The 11,231-nt window shown below is 47.5% G+C and overlaps 1 protein-coding gene across 3 annotated transcripts in view; it reads right to left on the reverse strand.

The window, feature by feature from the left end:
* Nucleotides 1-10,803, reverse strand: part of mios (missing oocyte, meiosis regulator, homolog (Drosophila)) — an 83,864-nt gene extending 73,061 nt beyond the window's left edge. The window contains exons 1-2 of one of the 3 annotated variants that reach the window (XM_070881039.1): nt 10,718-10,803; nt 6,315-6,368 (exon numbers count right to left, since the gene is read on the reverse strand). The gene's annotated coding sequence lies outside the window, so the exon portion shown is untranslated. Of the gene's footprint in view, nt 1-215; nt 298-6,314; nt 6,369-10,717 lie in introns of those variants that run through there. The other 2 variants (XM_070881038.1, XM_070881037.1) reach the window with 2 other exon arrangements.
* Nucleotides 10,804-11,231: the final 428 nt, after the last annotated feature.

Consider the following 11,231-nt stretch of genomic DNA (forward strand, 5'->3'; position numbering starts at 1 on the left):
TTGCTCGGCACTCGGCTGCTGGACCGGAGCCCGCAGCCCAAGGCCGACTGGTTTCCGCAGCCCGACCGACACAGCTTTCCTTCCGTCCGTCGGGCCTGAACGAACCATCGCCGTGTCGGCCACTTGCCGCACGCAAAGGACCGCACTCACACCAACTCCCTCCACAAACACTGGGTGATTGACCCCCTATTACCGGCCGAAGCCCCGATACTCACCCAGCCGGCACCTCTAGCGTTAAACCAGCTCCATCCGGAAAAAACCCAACCTAGTTGGCATGACAGCGCATGCGCGCTCCCCTTACTCCCACACCTCCCCTCGCGGGCGCCGTGTTTGTTCACGTGACGCCTGACGTCTCAGCAGACTGTTGTCTGCGATTTGGAACGGCAGTGCTGCTGACAGTGTTGACAGGACACAATTGGTGCAATTGGTCAGCATTGGGAAATACTAAAGATGGAAATCTGTGATCAGCAAATTGAAACATTATTTAAAGCAGAGTTAGTGATTATCACTCCGAATATGTGATACTTGTCAGATCGCCAAGGGCAGCAAGGGTTATGGGGAGCAGGCAGGGAAGTGGAGTTGAGGCCAAGATCAGATCAGCCATGATCTTATTGAATGGTGGAGCAGGCTTGAGGGGCCAAATGGCCTACTCCTGCTCCTATTTCTTATGTTCTTATGTAACATGTAGACTGCCCCACTCCAACATGTAGACTGCCCTGCTTATACATTTCACTTTTGCAATGTACAGTAGATTTTTTATTTACCTCTGTTGACCTCCTTTGTACATTTGTGATATTATGCTGTGAGAAGCTCCACTTATCCAATCCCCACCAGTCCTGATGAAAGGTCATTGACCTGGAACTTTGTTTCTCTGACGGAAATATTCAGCCTGACCGGAGTATTTCCAGCATTTTCTGTTTTTATCCCACCAGTCCTGGGTCATTTGAAAGCATACATTGTGGTAGTTTCTCTGAAAGCTAATGCACTTTACATTTTTGTTGGAAAGGAACACTTGCATTTATATAGCCCTTTTCACAACCTCAGGACATCCCAAAGTACTTTGCAGCTAATGACGTACTTTTAAAGTGTAGTCATATTGTAATGCAGGAAACGTGGCTGCCAATTTGCGCACAGCAATGTCTCACAAACTGCAATGTGATAATGACCAGATATTCTGCTTTAGTGATGTTGGTTGAGGGATAAATATTGGCCCAGGGAGGACTCTCATGCTCTTCTTCAAAATAGTGCAATAGGATCTTTTATGTCCAACTCAGAGGGCAGGCAGGGCCTCAATTTAACATCTCATTGAAAGATGGCCCATCCAACAGTGCAGCACTCCCTCAGTACTGCACTGGAGTGTCGGCCTATATTTTGTGCTCAAGTCTCTAGAGTTGGATTTAAACCCACAAACCTTCTAACTCAGAGGCGTGCATCCTACCAACTGAGCCAACAGCTGACACCTACATAGGCCAGAAGGTTTTATTTTGAATCCCTGGCATGCCAACCTACAAAACTCAGAAAAACTAATGAACAGATTCAAAAATCTGAAAAAGCCCCCGAAAAACTAATGTTAAGATCTGGATTCCCCACCAGATAGGGTCTGACCAAGGCTCTGCACAACTGAAACATAACTTCCTCGTTTGAATTCCAAACTTTTTGATATAAAGGTCAAAATTTCATTTGCCTTTTTGATTGCTTTTTACACCTGTGCACTAGCTTCTAGTGATTTGTATACAGGGACACCCAAATCCATTTGCTCATCCTCAGTTATGGTCTCTCACAATTTCCTAGGTGGTCTGAAGATATGCCCTCCCAGGACATTTTGATTTCGGACACTTTGGTACATTTTCCCAAGATTTTAAAGTGTACCATAAAACAGTATTTAAAGCCATAAAGAATTTATTCTAGAATGGTCATTTAGTAAATAATTAAGCTGCATTTAATAAAGGATCCAACTATTTGTACTAACTATTTGGCCGCCGTGTCTCTGAGTGGCTCTCCATTATCACATGACATATTGCTGATTGATCCCCTTGGAGGATAAGCCACACCCTGAAGTTTCTCTGGAATGTGTAACTGGAACCACCCAGCCCAAGTTCTCACTGACTTTGCAAATTATAATTTGATCCTTTCTGACTTCTGAAGTCTTAGAGGGCAGATCTCGAACAACTCAGCAGCAGTCTCCCAAGTTCCAGCCGAAGTCCCTTACCCCAGCGCAAGTGCATCCTTCCCCTAGCCAAAGTCCCTTACTCCAGCGAAAGTGCTGCCTCCCCCAGCTGATGTCCCTTACCCCAGCAAGGGCATGACTTACTCCTGCCTGCCCGCCATAGATGGGGCACTGTATGCGGTTTACTGGGTATGAAGTGAATAGTCAGTGTAATGACTTCTGGATTTCATCCACTCCAACAATGTCCCGTGTAACACACACACCGAGCTTTCCAAGAAATCGGGTGTGGGTGTAAAGGGTGTGGAAGAACGTGATCCGTCTTCCCTGAGATCTCTCTCTCCCCTCCGATCCCCCCACCTGTGTCTTTCCCCCGCGCCCCCCCCCAACCAGGCTCTCTCTCTCTCCCCCACCACCACCCCACACCCACCACCCCACACCCACCACATTGTCTCTCTCCCCCCACCCCCCAACAACCCACCAGCCTCTCTGTTGGTCCCTTAGAAGATGAAAAGGGGGATTTAATAATGGGAAATGTGGAAATGGCTGAGACCTTAAACAATTATTTTGCTTCGGTCTTCACAGTGGAAGACACAAAAGCCATGCCAAAAATTGCTGGTCATAGGAATGTGGGAAGGGAGGACCTTGAGATGATCACTATCACTAGGGAGGTAGTGCTGGACAGACTAATGGGACTGAAGGTAGACAAGTCCCCTGGTCCTGATGAAATGCATCCCAGGGTATTAAAAGAGATGGCGGAAGTTATAGCAGATGCATTTGTTATAATCTACCAAAATTCTCTGGACTCTGGGGAGGTACCAGCGGATTGGAGAGCAGCTAATGTAACGCCTCTGTTTAAAAAAGGGGGCAGGCAAAAGGCAGGTAACTATAGGCCGGTTAGTTTAACATCTGTAGTGGGAGAAATGCTTGAAACTATCATTAAGGAAGAAATAGCAGGACATCTGGATAGGAATAGTGCAATCAAGCAGACGCAGCATGGATTCATGAAAGGGAAATCATGTTTAACTAACTTACTGGAATTCTTTGAGGATATAACGAGCATGGTGGATAGAGGTGTACCGATGGATGTGGTGTATTTAGATTTCCAAAAGGCATTCGATAAGGTGCCACACAAAAGGTTATTGCAGAAGATAAAGGTACGCGGAGTCAGAGGAAATGTATTAGCATGGATAGAGAATTGGCTGGCGAACAGAAAGCAGGGAGTCGGGATAAATGGGTCCTTTTCCGGTTGGAAATCAGTGGTTAGTGGTGTGCCACAGGGATCAGTACTGGGACCACAACTGTTTACAATATACATAGATGACCTAGAAGAGGGGACAGAGTGTAGTGCAACAAAATTTGCAGATGACACTAAGATTAGTGGGAAAGCGTTTTGTGTAGAGGACTCAAGAGAGGCTGCAAGGAGATTTGGATAGGTTATGCAAATGAGCTAAGGTTTGGCAGATGGAATACAATGTCGGAAAGTGTGAGGTCATCCACTTTGGGAAAAAAAACAGTAAAAGGGAATATTATTTGAATGGGGAGAAATTACAACATGCTGTGGTGCAGAGGGACCTGGGGGTCCTTGTGCATGAATCCCAAAAGGTTAGTTTGCAGGTACAGCAGGTAATCAGGAAGGCAAATGGAATGTTGGCCTTCATTGCGAAAGGGATGGAGTACAAAAGCAGGGAGGTGTTGCTGCAACTGTATAAGATATTGGTAAGGCCGCACCTGGAGTACTGCGTGCAGTTTTGGTCACCTTACTTAAGGAAGGATATACTAGCTTTGGAAGGGGTGCAGAGACGATTCACTAGGCTGATTCGAGAAATGAGGGGGTTACCTTTTGATGATAGATTGAGTAGACTGGGTCTTTACTCCTTGGAGTTCAGAAGGATGAGGGGTGATCTTATAAAAACATTTAAAATCATGAAAGGGATAGACAAGATAGAGGCAGAGAGGTTGTTTCCATTGGTGGGGGAGACTAGAACTAGGGGGCACAGCCTCAAAATACGGAGGAGCCAATTTAAAACCGAGTTGAGAAAGAATTTCTTCTCCCAGAGGGTTGTGAATCTGTGGAATTCTCTGCCCAAGGAAGCAGTTGAGGCTGGCTCATTGAATGTTTTCAAGTCAAAGATAGATAGATTTTTAAGCAATAAGGGAATTAAGGGTTACGGGGAGAGGGCGGGTAAGTGGAGCTGAGTCCACGACCAGATCAGCCATGATCTTATTGAATGGCGGAGCAGGCTCGAGGGGCTAGATGGCCTACTCCTGTTCCTAATTCTTATGTTCTTATGTTCTTATGTTCTTATGTTCTCTCTCTCTCTCTCTCCCCCCGCCCACACCCCACCAGGCTCTCTCCCCGCCCCCACACACCCCATCAGGCTCTCTTTCCTGCCCCACCCCCAACACCAGGCTCCCTCTCTCTCGCTCTCTCTTACCCCCCCCCGCCCAACACCAGGCTCGCTCTCTTCCCTCCCCCACCCCCCCATCTCAGTGGGTGCCTCAGTCGGAGGCTGAGGGCTCGGCGGCTTGCGGCTCAGCGGGAGGCTCGTGGCTCAGTCAGAGGAGAATGAACGTGTTCGGGGCCCCACTTACAGTTGGGGGGGCGGATGCGGAGTCGAGAGGACGCATGCACAGAAATCGCTGGTACAAATTTTGCTCGCGGGGCGAGGGAGAGTCGGGAGGACGCATGTGCAGAAAACGGTTAGTACAAATAGTTACTCTGTTTATTTAAAGGTGTATGCTTTCTATTATTATTCATACTTCCCTACAAATAATATTGCATGAAATTGCTATTGTCACACTAAGCTGCAACTCTTTTGTGAGATCTTAGAATCCACCAAGAAAATTTACTTTCAGACCATAGCTTTGGGGTAATTTACATTCAGATTCAGTAATCATAGAATCATAGAATAGTACAGCACAGAAGGAGCCCATTCGGCCCAAGTCTGCATCAGCTCTTTTAAAGAGCCATTCAGTTAATCCCACTCCCCCGCTTTTTTCCCCATAGCTCTGCGATTTGTTCTCCTTCAAGTATTTATTCAATTCCTTTTGAAAGCTACTATTGAATCTGTATCCAGCACCCTATCAGGCAGTGCATTTCAAATGCTAACCACACATTGCGTAAAAATGTTTTTCCTCATCCTGCCTCTGGTTCTTTTGCCAATCACCTTAAATCTGTGCCCTCTCATTATCATCCCTCCAGCCATTGGAAACAATCTTACTTTTTACTCTATCTAAACCCTTCATGATTTTAAACACCTCCATCAAAGCCTTCTACTCTAACGAAAAAAAGCCCAGCTTCTCCAGCTTATCCACTTAACTGTAATCACTCATCCCTGGAACCATTCTAGTAAATCTCATCTGCATCCTCTCTAAAGCTTTAATGTCCTTCCTAAAGTGTGGTGCCCAGAATTGGACCCAATACTCCAGCTGGGGCTGAACTAGTGTTTTATATAGTTTTGTATAACTTCCTGGCTTTTGTACTCTATGCCTCTATTTATAAAGCCCAGGCTCCCATATACTTTATTAACTACTTTGTTAACCTGTCCTGCCACCTTCAAAGACCTGTGCACAAACACCCCCAGGTCTCTACTTCTTGCACCCCCTTTAAAATTGTACCATTTAGCTTGTATTGTCTTTCCTCATTCTTCCTACCAAAATATATCAACTCATACTTTTCTGCATTGAATTTGATCTGCCTTGTGTCAACCCATCTATGTCCTCTTGAAGTCTATTACAATCATCCTCACTGTTTACTACACTTCCAAGTTTCTGCAAATTTTGAAATTGTGTGCTGTACCACCAAGTCCAAGTTATCAATGTATATCAAACAGCAGTGGTCCTAGTACTGAATCTTGGGAAACACCAATGCATACCTCCCTCCAGTCCAAAAACAGCCATTCACTATGACTGTCTGTTTTCTATCCCTTAAGCAATTTTTTATCCATGCCTCTTCTGCTGCTTTTATCCCTTGGACTTCAATTTTGCTAACAAGCCTAATATGTGATACTTTATCAAACTCCTTTTGAAAGTCCATATACAAAACCTCAACTGCACTGCCCTCATCCTTCCTCTCGGTTATCTCATCTGCCCCACAATCATCAAGATCCACGACAAGACCTTGGACAGCGTGGACAACTTTCCATACCTTGGGAGCCTCCTGTCAGCGAGGGAAGATATCGATGACGAAAGCCAACACCACCTTTAGTGTGCCAGAAGAAAAGAATGTTTGAAGACCAAGATCTCAAACCCAGCACCAAGCTCATGGTCTACAGAGCAGTAGTGATTCCCGCCCTCCTTTATGCTTCAGAGACATGGACAATGTACAGTAGACACTTTTCTAGTACCTCCTCTTTATCTATTTATATCTCATCTATTATCTCAGAAACCTCCTCATTTATCGTAACTTTGGCAAAGTCCTCTTCTTTGGTAAACACCGATGCAAAGTTCTCATTTAGTACCTCAGCCATGCCTTCTTCCTCTACCAGTAGATCTCCATTTTGGTCAATCAGCCCCACCGCGCCTCTGACAACTCTTTTACTGTTAATATGCCTATAGAAGACCTTTGGATTCCCTTTTACGTCAGCTGCCAATGTATTCTCATTCTGTCTCTTTGCCCCTCTTATTTCCTTTTTCACTTCTCCTCTGTACTATTTATATGCAGCCTGATTTACCCTTGTATTATCAAGCTGACATCTGTCATACTTTTCCTGCTTCCTCCTACTCTCTAACTCCTTCATCATCCAGGGAGCTCTGGCTTTGGTTGCCCTATCTTTTCCCTTTGTGGGATGTACATAGATTGTACCCAAACCATCTCCTCTTTAAAGGCCACCCATTGCCCCATTACAATTTCCTGACAGTCTTTGACTACAGTTTACCTGGACCAGATCACTCCTCAGTTCTCTGAAATTAGCCCTCCTCAGTTAAGTATTTTTATTCTAGAGTGCTTCTTGTCCTTCTCCATAACTAATCTAAACCTTCCAATACTATGATCACTATTCCTAAGATGCTCCCTGACTGTGACATTCTCCACTTGATCCACCTCATTCCCAGGATTAAATCCAACAATGCCTCCTTCCTCGTTGGGCAAGAAACATACTGATCAAGAAAATTCTCCTGAAACACTTCAGAAATTCCCCCCCTTCTCAGCCCTATTTTATAAGGATTTTACGGTGGGCAATGATTGGGAGGCCTTCACGGAAAGGCTCGAGTACTACTTCACAGCAAACGACCTGACGGGGCACACGGATGCACTGAGAGAGAAGCGTAAGGCGATATTGCTTTCCAGTTGTGGCGATGAGGTTTACTGTCTCGTCAGGGATTTGCTGGCACCCGAGAGCGCCAGGGACAAGTCATATGAGGAGCTGATTGCACTCATTCGTGACCAACTGAAACCGAAGGAGAGCATCCTCACGGGCCAGCACAAATTCTACCACCACTGCAGACCTGAGGGCCAGGATGTCACCAAATTTGCTGCAGACCTCAGGAGACTCGCGGCGCCGTGTGATTTCAGCACACACTTTGACGAGGCGTTGCGGGACGTTTTTGTTATGGGGACTGGCCATGAGGGTCTCCTTCACAGGCTGCTATCCACTGAACCTACAGTCAACCTGAAGCAAGCCATCACCATCAGCAGGGCATTTATGACCTCGACTTGCAGCACCAAGCAAATGATCCACACAGTCTCGAACCCGGCAGGCACTGTCCACAGGATAGCGCCCACCATGGACAAAACTGCAGAACGTGGCTTTGACCAGGGCAGAGAGCACGGACCTCAGGGTCCTGGAACACAGAGACTGCCGAGGGGGGCTAATCGAGTAGCACCATGTTGGCACTGCGGAGGAAGCCATGGGGCTCACCGGTGCAGGTTTGCGGAGTATACATGCAATACCTGCCACATGAAAGGCCACCTTCAGCTTATGTGCAAAAGAAACCTGACTCACCGTGTGGCTGAGGAGATGGTAGATGATCCACTATCCAGCGAGGAGCAGGCAGAAGAAGATGAGGTGCTTGGACTATACATGTGTACCGACGATTCGGCTCCAGTGATTATGGAGGTCAAGATTAACGGAGTCCCAGTGAGTATGGAAGTGGACACTGGATCGGGTCCGTCGTTGATGAGTCAGAGAACTTTTGATAAACTGTGGATCAACCCAGCTGCACGACCCAAGCTGGTCCCAGTCACGGCAAAGCTGCGTACCTACACCAAGGAACTGATACCTGTTCTTGGCAGAGCGGATGTGTAGGTATCTCACGGGGGAGAGACGCACGGTTTATCTTTGTGGGTCATTGCAGGCGATGGACCAATGCTACTAGGTAGGAGATGGATGGGGAAGGTCCTTGGGAGCTGGGAAGACTTCATTCCTCCACAGACCGCTAATCCCCGGGTTCCCAAAGAACAGCGCCGACCGAGCTGGAGGAGAAAGAAGCCATACACAGATGAGCAGACCCTGGAAGAGCAGGCGTTGAACGGCAAACCCATCGACGGGCGCCAAATCGAGAGGGGAGGGGGGCCGTGCGGAGAAAAAGTCGGGCGGTGGTGGTGGTGGCTACGGCGGCCGCAGGAGAGGCGGCAGTTACTGGGACAATAGCGGCAGAGGAGGCCACGGCGGTAGAAGAGGCTACAGCGGCAGAGGAGGCTACGGTGGCGGCCGGCATCACTCGGGAGAACGCGACAGCTACTCGGGTGGACATAAGAGCCAGAGCAGCGGATACAGCAGCAGTTACGGAGGCCACAGGGACTATGACTGATCGAATTGTTCTTGGCTGCTGCTTTCGTCGCTGGAGATTTCTTGGCGGCTGATGCTTTCTTGGCTGCTGGCTTCTTCACCTTCTTTCCCCTGGGGATCCGTCATAGCGATTTTGAGGGAGTCTGAGGCGCCCGTGCCCTTGATCTGCTTCGGGGAGCCATTCATCACATTTCTCTTCTTGCTGGGAGCCTTGGTTTGAGCGGCGGCGGCAGGAGGAGCCGATCCGGCGACTGCAGTATCAGTCAGGTCCGCGACTCGTTCTTGCCCTTTTTTCTTTTTTTTCTCTCTTTATCCCCTCTATCTCTTAACTGCAGCAAAACGTCAGGCCAGCGAGCTCAAGATGGTGGCGAGCCTCGTGGCTGCAAAGAACAAAAGCAAGCAGTACAAAAAAAACTAAAATGGCGGCGTCCAAGGGAAGCCTCGTGGGAACCACAAGATGGCGTCTTAAAAGGGAAATGCACCCGGGAGCCTTAAAAGGGCCTTACACCATTGGCAGTCCCCACAAAAAGACTTTTGTAAGGCAAGAGCGAGTCTAAATGTGTAATGTGATTTGTATGATGTAGTGATTTAGGATAAGAGTTGATATTTTGATGCTGAATGGTTACTGTGTTTAAAATGATGGATATGAATGATTTACGAAAAAAGTTAATACCACGAGGTACAAATAAAAGGGTTAATGGGTCCGTGACTAACATGCCTAAGGGGCCAATGCGATTTCTGAATTTATGTGATTCATGTAATGGTTCAGCGGCTGCAGATGAGCCGCTAAGGCGACTACTGAGAACAGAGGCAACGCACTCTGTCTCTGCCGATACGCTGTCTCAGCATAGCCATCACCTCGGGCAAAAAGGGGCAGTACACTGCCACCGCACCTCACCTAGTGGAGCTGGGATTAAATAACTGTTCAGTGCACCTTTTGACATAACATCTGTACCATATATCATACATACCATACAAATGTACTGTCTATGTACACCTGCTTTCTGTTGGAGGTTACACTCGTGTACTTTATCACCCATGTCAGGACTGCAAATACCACGTGCTTGCACCGGATCGCAAGCATAATCTCTACATAGGTGGGGGAGAGGGAAGTGGATGGTCATGGACTCACACTCACAAACCAACCAGGACGAACAAGGCCTGGAAATGGCTTTTGGAACTGGGGGGGAGTGAGATGTTATGTATTGTCCAGGTACATTAAATGTATAAGTACAATGGTGCGCCACAGAGGGCGCTGTGGTGGGAGACCTGAAAGTATCTGCAAGACTGAGTATAAAAGCTGCCCACCACACCTGAAAGGCACTCTGGAGTTACACAATAAAGGACTAAGGTCACAACAGTTACTACAACATGAGACCGTGTGGAATTAGTGATTTGAGTGCTACATACATTACAGTTCCTGTATCTCCTTCCCACTATTTGGTGGCCTATAAAAAACACCAAGGGCCCAAACTTGGTGGAAGCCAAGGCTCACCCAAGCACTGCCCAAATGACAGCCGGTGGCCGCCGAGAAACCGGGCGGTACTTTTCCAGGAAGATCCCTCTAAAAGAGATGGCAGTACTGCCCGATGGCCAAATAATAGCTTACGGCGTCAATCTGGGCGGCAGCGGACGGGAGCTCTCAATCTCGGCGGCAAGTGCATTCCTCGCCAAAGTGCCGCCGAAGATTGAGTCGAGCCCAGGGAGGGGAGAACACGGAAACATAAAATTATTCACAATAAAAAAAACCACCATAACACCTTCAGGGGACCCCAAACAGGTAAAACGCTGAAAAAAAATTAAATATAAAAATGTCACTAACCTTTTTTTGCAGGTCTTCTTACATACCGTCGGGGTTAGACCTGCCTCCACGCATCGGTCCTTCCCCCTGCTGCTGCCGACTCCCACCCGCACCAATATGCCAGCTCGGTGGGCGGGAGGTCACTTACGCGACTTGGCCGTCATCAGGCATCAGCGGGCGGTTCCCGGTAGTACTCCCCTCCCGCTGGATGCAGATCTGGAGGAAACTGTCACTGAGGGGAGAGCGGTGAAAAAACTCAGCGGCAGCCCGTGGCACCAATTTCGTCCCCCAAGTATTCCTCTTTATTTTAGTGGCGAATGATTCACCATTGCTCTCTATGAAGAAATGCAACCCCCACATTTCATACAAAAGTTACTATGCAGGGAAAAAGAATCCAAATAGCGAATCCCTTCAACCCCTGTATTTGTAAATACGAAACAGTTCCACTGATATGGTTACTATTTCACTGATCCCCTGCTGTTAATTCACCACTTCACCTCATAAACTCCTGTCTTTGAGTTGATTTAGGTGTGTG

The sequence above is a fragment of the Pristiophorus japonicus genome, chromosome 5 (genome assembly GCF_044704955.1).
Source record: "Pristiophorus japonicus isolate sPriJap1 chromosome 5, sPriJap1.hap1, whole genome shotgun sequence".
NCBI classification, from domain to species: domain Eukaryota; kingdom Metazoa; phylum Chordata; class Chondrichthyes; family Pristiophoridae; genus Pristiophorus; species Pristiophorus japonicus.